The sequence below is a fragment of the Molothrus ater genome, chromosome 11 (genome assembly GCF_012460135.2).
Source record: "Molothrus ater isolate BHLD 08-10-18 breed brown headed cowbird chromosome 11, BPBGC_Mater_1.1, whole genome shotgun sequence".
NCBI classification, from domain to species: domain Eukaryota; kingdom Metazoa; phylum Chordata; class Aves; order Passeriformes; family Icteridae; genus Molothrus; species Molothrus ater.
Window position 1 is genome coordinate 16,536,538 of NC_050488.2, and position 14,912 is coordinate 16,551,449.

The 14,912-nt window shown below is 47.7% G+C and overlaps 1 protein-coding gene across 1 annotated transcript in view; it reads right to left on the reverse strand.

The window, feature by feature from the left end:
• The window catches only part of FRMD4B (FERM domain containing 4B), a 125,052-nt gene extending 112,785 nt beyond the window's left edge, over positions 1-12,267 (reverse strand). The window contains exon 1 of the mRNA XM_054516092.1: positions 12,183-12,267. The gene's annotated coding sequence lies outside the window, so the exon portion shown is untranslated. The remainder of the gene's footprint in view (positions 1-12,182) is intronic.
• Between the last annotated feature and the right edge of the window lie 2,645 nt (positions 12,268-14,912).

Here is a 14,912-nt window from a genome sequence, read left to right on the forward strand (position 1 = left end):
TTGAGGAACTGCATTAAAATGACAAAAAAGTCCCCCCTTGGATCCTGTCAGTATGGCTGGGCCAAGATTAATCTGCCTCAAAGCCTCTGCTCTGCCCTGAGTGCTCCTGCTGGTTTTTCAAGCCAAAACCATGTTCTCTTCAGGCCATCCTGGGGCCTAGCAGGGATTTTATCTATGAATTCCCCACCACAGCATCCCCAAAGCTGGCTTGGACCTTCTTCCTCAGCTCTGTGCTTCCACTCCTCCTCACCCCGTACCAAGGAGCTCTCCTGCCTGCAGCTTGGCTCCATCCAACTTCTGCCATGGGTTTTCTGCACTGCCCTGTGCAAACCCCTCCTTCTCTGATGTTCATCTGCAGCCCCAGCCTGTAAAGAGCCCCTCAACTCAGAACTGCAGCCCTTAGACTGATTTACTCTGAGTTACTACACAAGCTACAAGAACCTGCTCACGTAAGAGACCACAATACCAAGGGAACACTTCAAGCAGATCTTCTCAACTCCTCAAAAAGATTTTGCTTTGTTTTTAATTTTCCATGATTTTGCTCCCTATGCACAAATATCTTTCATTTTCCACGCAGAATTAACCTCTGAATTTAAAGCCACAAGCCTTGGGGACCACCTCTCACATTCCACAATCCAAGGTAAGGCTTGCAAACTTGCAGAATTTCTCAGGATAAAAAAAAAACCAACACCCCAGAATGAAGATGAGCTAATTCCCAAGGCCTTTCCTTCTTTTTCTGGGGAATAAATGATTCTAAAGCAATATGATAACCAGCATCAGGACTGACCCTGAGAGCTCCAGAACCCAGACAAAAGAGCCAGCGCTGTCAGAGACTCATGGGACATGAGAAGTCTCTCCAGCCTGAGGTGACGGGCACTGCTGCTGAAAGCAAACCTTCCACCTGTTCTAGCCCCAGAGGAGGAAAGCAGACTACACACAGGTGTTATCATTCATCTACTACCAACTTCCTCATCACACACCACCTCCTCCTCCTCCTCCTCCTCCCAAACCTTTCATTCTTTTCCAAAAGCAGCATTATCAGCTGCTTTGGGCAGAGCAGTACCTGGAGTGCTATCAGACATCTTTTTCTCTACAACAGGAATTTCCACTCCTGGCTGCTCTGGGAGGTGCAGCAGCCCTGAACCCCCTCCCCAGGCTTGGGAGAGGCCCTGTGGTTGGATGGCTCCAGGGCACAGGACTGGGAAGTGCTGGGTGGAACAGCTGGAGATGAAGCCAGGCTGAGACCCCCCCTACCCTCCATCCAGAGCTCTCACACAGCACCAACCTGGAGCACAGCCCTGCAGCACCAACCTGGAGCACAAACCCTACAGGAGCACAAACCCTGCAGCACCAACCTGGAGCACAAACCCTACAGGAGCACAGCCCTGCAGCACCAGCCTGGAGCACAAACCCTGCAGCACCAACCTGGAGCACAAACCCTGCAGGAACACAAATCCTGCAGGACCAGCCTGGAGCACAAACCCTGCAGCACCAACCTGGCACCTCCTGAGGCTCAGCACTGCTCTCACACGGTGCCCAGAGTGGTGCTTTGACCACCAACAAGTTTTGCAGAGGGAGGTGACAGGCACAAGTGCTAAATAGCCAGGAAAATCCATTTTAACCTAACTTTAACCATTTTATCATCTTGGCACCCTGGTGAAGCAGCATTAACAGCTCTTTAGTACCAAACACAGCACAAGCACATGTGGGTGTAAAATACACCCTATGCCCTGCTGTCCTGTAGGGTGCTCAGAGGAAACAAATATCCCATTTTCCCCCTATTCTCCCCAGTTAATTGTGTAATTGACTATTTCTTTCAGCAGGGTGAACAGGCTGCTGCAGGAACATCCCCCCAGCACAGGCAGTGGTACCTCCAGCAGATGCTGTGTTAGACCCACCAGGGGTTCTAAATGGAGTTTACACCTTGGACTCCATCTCCTCCTCCTGAATTCGAGACTAATCCTGTGAGAATGGAACCAGGATCTACATTTTTGCAAAGAGCTTATTGGCCATTTCCTCTTGACTCCTGGTAATTCTGCACAGCCCCACTCTGCAGCCTGAGGACACAAACCCATGTGGGTAAAGGGGAGCTCATACCTAAAATCTGGGGGTGTGAGGGCCACACTCCACTGCTCTGCAGCTGGGCAGGTGTGGGGACAGCACAGCTGGGTCAGGCTGTCGTTTCTGACCTTCCTCCTCTCTGCTTCCTCCCACCTCCCTGCTGTGCACTGAAGGCACTTACCTGCTCCACCACTGAGTAAAGTATGCCCACTGTTGTTTCAGATTAGCTGTTACAACACACCTGGCTAGGCCAACACACCTCAGTTCATCAGGGACTCCAAGCATCCAAGATTTAAAAGGCTGGACTGCAACTTAGAAATTACTGACACATTTAAAAAGAAAATTAAATCCAACTTCTGGGACCTGGAAGCAGAGGTTTGAGCCTGCAGCCTTCATAAGGCACATCTCTGGAAGACTCATCATGCAGGAGTTGTGTTGGTAAACTCTCAGGAGCCCAGTCCCAGGCTGCAGCCTCCCACCCTGGGCAGCCACATCTCCCCCTGCAGCTTCCACAGCTGAGGGAGCAGAGCACATCTCCCAAGCTCATCCTCCTGTTTTTGCACAAGTAAGGGCAAGGAATGACACATCTTTCTTTGCTGACACAAAGAGCCATAAAAGCTAACACCTCTCTTCTCCCCAAGCCCGCAGCAGGACTGCATCCACTCAGCACAACAATGGCCAGACTGGAATCTCAGGTTACCTCTCACTCACCTGGACTCCCTGGGTGAGTTCCTAAGGGTGCAGTGCCAGGCACCTCATTCCCTGGAGCATTTCCACCCTGCTGCTCCCCACTGAACACTGCTTGCTTTGCTCCCTCCTCTGCCTGCCCTCCCCAGCTCAGTCCCACCCATGGTTCTTCTTACTCCGTTGGCTTTTGTTGTGTTCTTTTTTTTTTTTCCCCCTTCCACCACAATTTATTTTAGGAGGACAGGACTACAGAGCACGACCAGTATGCAAAAACAAAACCAAACAAGCAGAGCTGCGCAGAGGAAGTGGCAGACACACAGTCTGGCACACAGCACAGCCTGCCACTCTGTGCTCCAACAGCAGAGCTGGAGACAACAACTGCTACAGCAAGCTGGAGTCTGACTCCTGGTGCCACTGACATCCCACACAGCCCTGCTGGAGAGGAGAGCAAAGATGACACACTCAAAAATATCTGAATAAACATTTGTGTCTCAGCTGCTGCAAAGCCCAGGCTCCACTCGAGTATTATGGAGGAGTTTGGAGCAGGGAAAGGGATTCCTCAGGCAGGGAGAAGAGGTGTAGCTTGCCCCAACAGGCATGTGATGCTCTGACAGGGTGTAACTACTGAAAGACAAGATGTTAATGCACTGCTAACAGAACTTTCTGTCATTAAGCATCAAAGCTGCTCACACTGGGTTAAAAAAAGAGGTTCAGGCTGAGAATGAGGAGGTTAAAATTAGTCTAAACACCAGCTCCCCTGTGTTTAAAGTGGAAAGAACCAAGTCAGCAGCCAAGTTAACTCCAGACAGCAAGAAACCATCCAAGTACTCCAAGACAGTGTTAAAGATGGATTCATACACACACAGCAAAGACCTTTCTCCTCCCTTCCAAACCCACCACGTGGCTCTAACCCACATCCTCCCTTGACTAGGGGTGGACAATCAAGAGATCTCCATCCCTAAAGGCCACTCCTAGTACACCCAAAACCAACACTCCTGAGTGTGGCACTAAAGCAGGGGTCACTAAAACCCTTAAGGGTGAGCAAGGGCTGCACGGAGAAGCAAGCTCTTCTATCATCCCAGTAACCCCCAGCATGCCCACACCCCTCCTCTCCTCCCTCCCTGCACCATCAGGCTGACTTGATGAAGCCCATGGTGTCCTCTCCTTCCCCAGTGACAATCAGGGATCATCTAAGGGATAAACTGAACAAGCCTTGACTCTGGTGTGTTTATCAGGTTCATGCCATTACCTAGAGAAACAGCTGGCCAAGCTCCCTGGCATCTCCTGAATGCCCCAAACTAACTCAACATAATTACATCTCAACTTCATCTCACCCTCTGATTCATGGAAACCCTTCATTAGATGACTTCTCTCTCATTTCCAGCAGATACTCCCAGTGATTTTCTTGTGAGTGCAATGAAGGCAAAAGCACAGCAAAGGAGTTCTGCTGCTGCTGCCAAGAGAGGCAGGCTCACATGGTCAGCACTGGGAAATACTGACAGATAAGCACATAACTCTGTGCCAGATAATGCATCAGCCTCGAGGCTGCCAAGCAAACACCTCCTTGGAGCTTCCCATTTCTGCCTCCCATGTAAGCAGAATCAGGTGGGGCTGGAGAAGGGTTTAGGAAAGGTTACTTCTCCAAACTTTCTCTTCTACACAACAGTACAGACCATTGAATCAGAAAAAGATGCAACTGGTTTTCAAGGTGTTTGAGACAGCAAAGTTAGAAGAAATTCTGTTGCCTTGATTTAAAAAAAAAACTTTTTTGGAAGCAAGGAGGATGAACCAAGTCCAGGCATTCAGAATCTGCATTAGCTACACAATACATACACATCTCTCCAACCCACTAACAAGGATGCTTACAATCAATGCCAGTTGTGTTTGAGCTGCTAAAATGTTAGATTCTGTGAGCTCTCTGCTAAGCTCTTTTGACAGTGGAGGAGAAACAAGCAATTTGAAACACTTGGTCTATGTTACCATAAAATTGAGGAATATGGTCCCCATTAGAAGGATTCCTACTGCAGCACATCCCTGAACAGTTCCCACACTTCTCAGTTCTGCTCCATGTGCAGCTATCCTGTGTGGTGTAATCATGTTACTGGGAGAGTTTATTAAGATTTTGGTAATTTAAAATTTGCTTTTAGCCAGGCCCTGCTGTCAGGCAGCATTCCTGCAAACAAAGACACTTCCTTGATATTATGCACAAGAGGGAACTTGGTGTCTGGGGAGTTAAATATGCTTAAATTGCTGGATCTGCAGTCCAGAGGGGTTTGCAGTTTGTTTTCTAAATGAGGAGCAGAAGTCTAAACTAAGACAGAGTAGGGATAAAGTGTGAGAAGAAAACAAGAAGCACTCTCCATGCACTAGAGACAGCCTGGAGATTCTCCTAAGCTCCAGATACACATTTTTCCATCATTACCACCTTCAGAAACAAACACCACGATAGAGCATGTCAGTGTTTAATCTTAAACATGCACACCCCTACTTTCCCCCCCTCCTCTTTTCAGATATAAGACATTTTACCTTTACAAGAAGTGCTTTCTTCCCTGGTTGGACTCAGCCCCTTGCACAACAGCTACCAGATGTGTACATCTGCTTTCCACAACATCCAAGCAGGACTGTGAAGATGGATGCAGGACCTGTGTTCCCATAACCTACACATTTAGCACTGCAATGCCTCCAGAGGAATTCTGTCACATAAAACCCCTCAGTGTGCTGTGGTCTCAGCCCAAGGCTGCATTTCAGATGGCAGCCTCCTCCTGTGCCATGCCCAGTCCATACCAATGACTCTGCCTAGCCATTGTATTTCCAGGGAAATGCCTCAATGAGGGCAGGAATGATGTACCTGACTCCATGTTCTCAGAAGGCTAATTTATTACTTCATAATGCTATATTATATTAAAGAATATTATACTAAACTACATTAAAGAATACAGAAAAGATTCTTACTGAATACTAAAAAGATAATAATGAAAACTGGTGACTTTTTCCAGTCTTGACACAGCTTGGCCCCAATTGGCCAATGAGTTAAAACAATTCACACCAGAAACCAGTAAAACAATCACCTGTGGGTAAACAATCTCTAAACACAATCCAAAGGAGCAAAACACAGGAGAAGCAAATGAGATAAGAATTGTTCTCCTTTTCTCTGAGGCTTCTCAGCTTCCCAGGAGAAAAATCCTGGGCAAAGGGATTTTTTCAGAGAATGTGAATGCTACACCTAGCTGCTCTCCTCTCCTTTCCTCCTGTTTGTCTAGACCCTTCTCCACCTTTCCAACCTGAGATTTCCCCCTGTTCCAAAGCATCCTCCCACTATAGCTGTCATCCTTACACTGAACCCAAGCACAGGGTGCAATGAGCATGACCAGGCAAAATTATTCCACAGGTTCTGACTACAAAGCAACAACCTCTGCTCTTGTGCTCTGTGTGTTGTGTTCTCAGGGCCAAGGCAGGCTGACTACAGTGAAAACACTCCCTCACAATATCCACAAACTATTTTTATTACTTTCAGGCTTCTTTCTAAACTAGACAAAGTGGTCTCTGTCCCCAAATACTTCCAATGCCTCTCCAAGTGCTTCTAGGACTGGCTGGGAAAGAAGGGAAAGGATGTCCAACTTCTGCTGATCTGTTTAACATACTAGTTAAAAATAATTGAATATTCCAGGCATCTGTTTCCTAATCTTATCCTTCACTTCAAAAAGGGGGAAAAATCAGCCAGATCATTTATTCATAAAGCTGGAACACCTGGCAAATGGTATTTCAGTAAAACTGCAATTTCATATCTCTAAAAACACATTAAATATAGTATTCCAGTGAGGTACTTCTTTAAAACTCCAGGCCAAATTCTGGTTTTAAGATTCCCATTCAGTTCACGAGGGTGAAGATTTTGTCAATTTTGCTTCTTTTGTTGCTTGCTTTTCCATAGGAATTTTTGGACTGAAAGCCTTGAAAGCAATCTCATTCCTGGGAAGTTCTTTGCAGACAGAAATGTTCTATGAGATCTTTTATTTTGACACTTCACAGTAATAATAACCAAGACCATGCAAAAAAAAGTGTCTGTGTATGTGCTTTGTTTCTACTCTCAAGTACACTGGGTTTGTTTCCAATGCAACACAAGGTAAATGGATTTGTTTCTAAACCATCTCTCCCCTACACTGGGATCTGAAAAAAAAATAAAGGATTAATTGTATGAAAGAGATTTATATAGAGGGAGATTAACCAGCCTATGGAACTCTCTATCAAAGGAACTAAAGATAGCTCAGACATTAGCATGAGAAAAACTGTAGGGCTACATTTCTTACATATATTAAAGGGTTTTACATGCCCATCTCCCACTGGGAAGGCACGGCCACACAGCAGAGCCTGCCCAGGCTGTGACCACTGGGACTGATCACTGCTGATCAATAACTGCAATAACTGATCACCTGCCTTCTCCAAGGCCAACAAGCAGCAGCTGAAATTATTATTTTGGCTCAATAACTCCACCACACCACCTCAACACATACCTAAAGGGTCTGAAAAAGTTCAGCTTCAAACTTGAGGAGTGTAGCAGTGATCAATCCTGTCCTGGCAGAGGAATGAAGGACCTGGCTGGTTCAGGCCTTCATACATTTGAGTTCTGGGGCGTCTTGGCAAACGCTCTGGGACAACAGTTTTTATAATAATTTATTAAACTGACAGATAACCCCTGTAGAACTGTATTTTCTTCTACCCCTTCAGCATCCCCCTTCTTCTGCACTGAAGTTTTGACAACTGCAGAAAATCTGTAGCTCTTGTCAGCTCTACATACAGCTGACCTACTGAGAGTTTAGGCTCTAAACAAAGAGGCCATCACATGAAACAATTTCCCTTCCTGACACTGCCCTGTAAATAGTCTACACAGAAAACAAAGGACCAAAATTACAGTTTGCATGTATTCACTGTGTACTCTATGTTTTTCAAAAATTACTAGAATTCTGAAGGAATTGTGGTTTAAATGTTTGTTGTGTTGCTTTAAATAGCAAAAGAAAACAAAAACCCCTCCTTTCTCTAACCTATATCATTTAAGCACAGAACTGTTAACCATTGCTGAAAGCACTGATGCATTATGACTTGGGGCAAGAGGAAAGCTTAATGCTCTGAAATGGCTGCAACCAAACAATAGCAGCTTTGCCCCCGGGTTTTCAACATTACATTGGAGGCAAATTGCTCAGCCTGTTCAAAAAATAAGATATGGAGCTCCAAACTGGCCAAGGAATTGCTCCTACAACCAAGCACTGTACACACTGTCACTACTGGTGACATAGACAAGATAAGGATGTAAAGGATGTCCAGTGACCTATTTCCTGCCCTGACTCTTCACTGAGTCATTCTCAGTTTTAAGTATTGCCCAATCTTGCAGCATATGGCATATGCTGGTTTATCTGAAGCCTGATTACAAATGTCAAGGTGCCAAGCCCAAGCCTCCCATCAGGAATCCTCCTTGTGATGATATGGTGGTCTAAAAACCTTGATCTTCCTTTATCTCCCTTGCAGTGGGGTGTGCTCTGCAGCTGTCCTCAGCTGCTCAGAAACCCTTAAATCAAAATACAGCTGTTTTATGAAAGCTGCTGTCTGCAGGCAACTCTTCACAGTCACTCTGCAATCAGTTTCCATGTTAAGCACGAAAACTGTTCCACTGTGATAATCCAGTTTGAAATAAACACAACAGGAGTCAAAACACAGTAATAGCCCCTCAGAGAATTTGCTATTTTATTCTTCATGTTTTGGTATATCATCCAAGAGGAAAGGTCTGAAATGTGATTTAACCACATGGTTCTCACAGCAAACAAACTCAAGAAGAGCTGTAACTTCTATTGTCACACAACAAAACACACAATGCCTTTCCTTCTCCTTGGCACTCTTTGAAGGGGTGACCAAAGCTGGCTCCTGTCCTGGAGTCCTCTGGGCTGGCTGTGCCCACACAGCTCAGAGCTCAGACAGGCAGAGCCTGGTGCTGCTCCTGAGCTGGACCTGTCCCTGAAACCAGCACAGACTGGAAGGGGCACTGGGCAGCACCAGCCCTGTCCAGGAGCCAAGAGAGCAGGAAGCATCTCAGCCCCTCTCGCCCATGGAACTGGACTGGCTCCAACCACTAACTCGAATATATTCCCAAGAGGAATTAAAAGCTACACAGAAAAGTCCAAAAATTAGTGGCCTGAGCATGATCTCATGAAGTCAGGCACTTTCAGTCAGGTGAATAAAGTCAACATCCCCTTCAGCTTTGTTCCTCTGGATATTACAGCCAGGCCAGGCTTATAGAAAGTGGTGCCACCCTCTTGGGGATGCCACCTGACAACCTCAGCACCCAGAAATCATCTGACACAAATCATAGCTCAGAAATCATTTAACACAAATCATAACTCCTCTCCTACTGGTTTTCCCAGGTTGGCCTGTGCAACACCACATGTAAATGAAAGTGTTCTCTGAACCCTGGGATTGAGCAGCTCTGCACAACAGCCAGGGCACTCTGCTGTGCAAGGCTCAGTGATCACCAAGCCCATGGTACCCAGTCCCAGGAGACACAGGAGTGCAGGGTGCTAATTCAGAGCTACCTTCTGTGCCCAAAATCACACATCAGCCCACTCTGGGGAGTACAACCAAGGCTTCCTTGGTTTCCAAACAGCCACGACTCCTCCCTCCCTTTTTGCTACTCTTCTTATTCATGTAACTGCTGTAACACAGCATCCTGGGAGGGGAAAAAAGCAAACAAAAGACATTACAGCCAATTTGTATGGAAAATCAATTAAGTTCAGACATCTCATTAACCTTGTAACCTGCTTATCCCCCAGCTTTAATTTACACTACTGCTTGCAAATGGATTTGACACATTGGCCACCACTTCCCTGGGAAGGTGCAACAGGCACGAACAGAGTTCTTGGATCCCAGAATACTCCATTGATCCAGGTCCTTCCCTCCCTCCTCCCTGCCATTCACTCAATGCTAAAAAGCATTGGAGGAAGAAAATAGGATACAGAAAATATGCAAGAGCCCTTTCAGAATCATGTGAGCCCTGCAGTGGGCCTCCTTTTTTACCTTCTGTTGCTTTAATTACCAGAAACTACGAGCAGAATTGCCTGAACCAAGAATGCCCAGCCATGGCCACATCAGCAGAGTCCCAGAGCGGTGACAAAGTCACACTCACAGGAGTCCTCTCACACCACACTTCACTGCCACACTGTCACAAGACTGAGCCAGGTAACACACATTGAAAAACCAGTCACAGGTGGTGTGTGGAGTTCTGGTTTTTTATGTTGTAGCACAAAGTCTAGGAAAGAGCCACTGTTTCTGTAGCTGAGGTGCATTTACAACCTTTACTCTGGAGATCACTACAGCAATTTCATCTCACTGCCCAGAAAACACCCAGCTTCAGGAGCACAACCCCAGCACTCCCACAGGAAGCCACAGAAAAATGGTCACCTGCATCTTCGGCCTCAGTAATTTGTTCACTCCTGTCATGTTTTCATGATTATGGAATTCCAGGGCTTGTTAACACACTGAAAGGTTTCTGTACAACCTCTTTGGACTATGACATGTGTATTTCTAATGGGCTGAGGAGCAAACTTAAAGGTTTTCACATGTTCAATACAGCAGAATCAAACTATAAGGATCAAGTCTGATGTGGCTGCACCCATGCAAGTCCAAGGGAATCAGCAAGATCAATCTCCCTGTAAAACAGACCAATCCTTGAAATCCATGCTGTGACAGGAAAGATAAATCTTTCCAAGGCAAGCACTGGCAACTTCTGCAAATAAGCTCTTCAAAAGGGGGAAAAGGGGCAGCTCCAAGAAAGTAATTTTTAAAAAGCAGAGAACACAAGAGAAAATACATACATTTTTCTAAACATATGTTCCTGCCTCTGTATGAGGCAGGCATAACTAAAGCACTGCAGTCCTCCCCAGCTCTCCAGCCAGTGCCCCTGAGGCTGCTCAAAGATTTCCCAAGTTATAGCCAAGTAAAAATTGATTAAAGCCTTGACTGCTTCACTGCAGCTATTGGGAATCCAGCAAAAGTTACAAGAATGAGCTCAGCTGCTCTTTGCTTCCCATTAGGCAAAACTCTAAATAAAGGCAGTGCTTAAAGAACACAATCCCCTAAAGGAAAAATCAACAGCCCCCCTGGCAGCAGCTGTACTCTGCCCTGCTCCAGCAGAGACACAAACACTTTCCTATGGATCTGTGCCTGAAAACCAGCACAGCACAGAGGAGCACAGCACAGAGGTGAGGGCTGGACCCTGTTGGAAACACTGTTCTAACAAGCTCCTAACCTGCTCTCTCTCCCTGCTTCTCACCCTCTGGCACTCTCAAACTTGTTTCCAAAAGCGATGTGTTCAACATTAACAGTTTTCAGCTGCACTCAGCAGGGCTGTGCTCATTTAGCCAAGGACCCACCTAATCCCATCTATGTTTAAAAAAAAAGGCAGCAGTGAGGTCAAAGGTAAAGTATTACCTTATTCTATATCATAGCAATGATAGGTTAGAAAGCCCAGTCTGAGAGCACACAGTGCTCAGTGTAATTGAAACTGATATCAAGTGCCAGGCAGCCAGAAATCTCATCCTTGTTATGCAGCAGGTCCTAAGTGAAGTTAATTTCAATTTAGTTCAAACCCATGGAATGCAAGTCAAATTTAAACACTCAAGGGGAAAAAAAAAAAAAAAGAGAATTTTCTCAAAATAGGTAGATCTGGACTTAAAAATGCCATAGGGGAGAGGGGAGATGCCTGTCAGGGTACCAGGTCTGCAGGGAACCCGCGGGCGGAAGAAGGAGGCGAGAGGAAACACACGGAGAACAATACTGGGAAAGGGGCTATTCTGGGCAAGAGGAGAACGCGAGGCCAAGCCGGGCAGGGAAACAAGTGTAACAAAGGCAGAGGAAAGGCTTCCTCGCCCCGCAGGCAGCGATTTCTGTCCGACCGCCTGCCCGCATCCCTGGCGGACCCTGCGCCGGGGCTGAGCCCGGCGCTGCTCGACTCCTTTCTCCAGAGCAGCGAAGGGGCAGATGCCCAGACCGCTGTGTCTGCGCTGCCTGGCACAGTGAGAGAGGCTGGGGATGCCCCACGGAACGAGCTGGGGATGCTCTCCCCCCACAGCCCGGTGCCGGTCATCGCCCCAGCGAGAGCAGCTCCCCTCGGCGATTCTCAGCCCATCGCAGCATCCCATTGGGAATTTCACCCTCCCCGAGAGACTCCGGCTTGGCTTTTCCTGGCGGTGCCGAGCTCCTGCAGAGCCCGAACTTGAACCGGGCGGTCCGCGCGGGGATGCTGAGACCCTGAGACATCGCTCCCCATCCATCCATCCATCCATGCATGCATCCATCCCCCGCCGGACCCGCATCCCGCCCGCAGAACAATGGTACGGGGTACATGGGTATTTATTCCTGCATGGCTATTGCTGCACCGCCCTTGCCGGCCTTACCTTGGCGGGGGCTCCTCGCTGCGGGCAGCCCGGGCGGGGGCTCCCGGCCGAGCCCAGCCCGGCCCCGCCGCCGCTCCCCGCGCATCCACCCGCAGCGCCCGCCCGGCGGGGCAGGGCTTAGCGCCGGCCCCGCTGCCCCCGAGCAGGGCAGGGCAGGGCAGGGGCAGCTCCGCCCCGGGCAGCGCTCCCCGCCCGCCGGGGGTCCCTGTGCCCCCGCTCTCACCCCTCGGAGCGCCGCAGCCGCCTCCCCGCTGCGCAGGGGACACAGCAACTTAGAGCATCCCGGTCCGCAACTTCAGCAGGAGCCCGCACGGGGAGGGACGGAGCAGCCCCGCTCGCCGCGAACACGAGTGGTCAGCAGCGGCAGTTCCCTGGGAAAGCTCCCCCTGAGCCGCCGGGGATCCTCCCCTGCCTTTGTTGTGCTCCCAGCAGCGAGCCACAATACCGACACAAGCCGTGTGTCATGTCCTCCGAGGTGATGGATGGTGATTTCTCCAGGGCAGTGCTAAAGGGCTGGATTTGCCTAAACGCGGCTACCTCTGCTCGTAAGGAGCCTTTGTCATCCTCGCGATGGGAAGCAGAACAATAAGATGAGTTCAGGAATACCCATGCTGGTATGTTACAAACGGGCTCCTAATTACCATATGGAAATGAGCTGCCTAAAGTAATGAATCGCAGCCTGGCTATTGTTTGGGGGGTGTCGGATCAACTGGAGGTGCTGGCAAGCGGTGCTATAAACCAAGCTCGCCGTTTGCAATAAACAGCAGCACAGCGAGTTCTGTATATGCCACAAAACAAATCACTGCAGCTAAAACAGCACTTGTGTAGCAAAGAAATTCACTCTAACATTTGGAGAAATCACACAAGTCTTTGTTCATTCATTTGACCAAAATAAAGAGGCTTACTATAGCCTCCTAGGAAAACGAAAATTTTTTTTCATGGCAATTGAATTATATCAAATAATGGTTATTAGCTCCAGAAACACAGGGTCTTCCTATTTATCACATCTACAGACTGCAGTGCCAGACTACCTGGTGCTTTTCTGAAAGCAGAGCAATAAACACAGCTTGACTCTCGAACGTATTTTGCATTCATCTCCATCTCCACCGCACAGCATTCCCTGGCTGTGTCTCACCCATGCCATTTTACAGCAATGATCTCTCCGTGCTCTGCTGCTACTCGCTGCATCAATCATGCTAATGATGCTCATTCTCTTGCCTCTCCTCCCTCATCACTGCCTGCACCCCAGGGCCCGGGTTTTGCTGCCATCTGACTTTTCTGGGCTTTTCCTTCCCTTAAGCTCCTCTGGGGTTGTGGTTTGGGCACTGAGAAGTGATCCCAGGTATTTCCCACTGTTGTCAGGAAGGTGACAACGTTTGCCTCTTCTGCTCCAAACTGGCACAAGTCAAGACCAATGCAAGAACCGCTTAAGGTCATCAGGTACTGCACATCACCACCCACAGCTTTCTCCTGTATTTTCTGCACATTGCAGCTCCCTTCTGCCTGTTTTACTACAGGTTTCCTGCACATTCATGTGATGGAAAGTTTATCTTCTCCCTAGAAATACCAAACAGATTATTTTAGCTATGTATACCTCTGTATCAGTAGTCTCATCCCTATCTGATTTCCAGATACCATCAACCACCAACTCCCAGTGGGCTCTGTACTGCAGAAGATGCACAACTACTGTGCAATATCCCTAAAAAGATTGTTCTATATCACAAGAAATCACTGCCTACTACTTCAGCCATCCCCTCCTTCCTGCATCTAATACTTCGTTAGGGGAAATTACACTGACAGATATTTTTGATGTGATGTATGCACCCATTTCCCCTCCACAAATAATCCTAAATCAAAATCTAGAGGCAGAGGAGCAAGCTTCCTCTGAGCAGAAAAGGTCAGCCAATATTTATAGTGGCTGAAAGAAATGCTCTTTATCTGGTTTACAGCTGTATTATAATAAAATCAAGAGCTTGTAGAAAATACTGCTGCTGCACCTAAACAAAGTACCTGCAGAAAATGAGTGATAGCAGTGCACAACAGCAGAGAAGACCTTCCAGTGTGATTGATGAAGGAATGCAGGACAAAATTCTCCAGCTGAGTGACCTCTGCTGGCTTTGCACTTGACCCTGAGACAGCAACCCACACCAGGACCTGGCTGTGGGAGATGTCTGGCAAACCCACAGCAGCTCCTGCCCTCGGGAGCAGAGAGCCAGGGACATGAAGGACTGAGAGAGAGAAAGCTGAAGATGGGGCTTGCCTGGGGTCTCACAGCAAGGCACAAAGAATTTCTTCTGTTCTCAACCAAGCCAGCTCAGACCACAGCCCACAACAGATGCCTCAGGTTCGGTGAGAAATTGCATTTCTGGTCCGTAATGGGGAGCAGGACTCAAAGTAAGACTCAGCAACAAAGTCCTTTTGCCTTCCTTGTCCAGCAGCTATTTACAGAGTTCAAAACTCCAGAGACTGAATGCTTTGCAGCACAATTAGTCAACACATGTATGTGTCTGTTTCCTGAGGGTTTGCAGTCTGAAACAGAATCCCTGCATTCCTAGCCCTGAAAAATTATTTTTTTGGATACCAACTCCCTAAGTAAATCCCCAAAGGTTATGGACATGACTCAGATTGGGAAAAATGGCTGAATTTATGCTACCTTCCTCATGTGAAAGGCAGACCCAGCTCTGACCATACCTCTTTCCAGAATCCCTTTACAGCAAGGAAGGAATATCA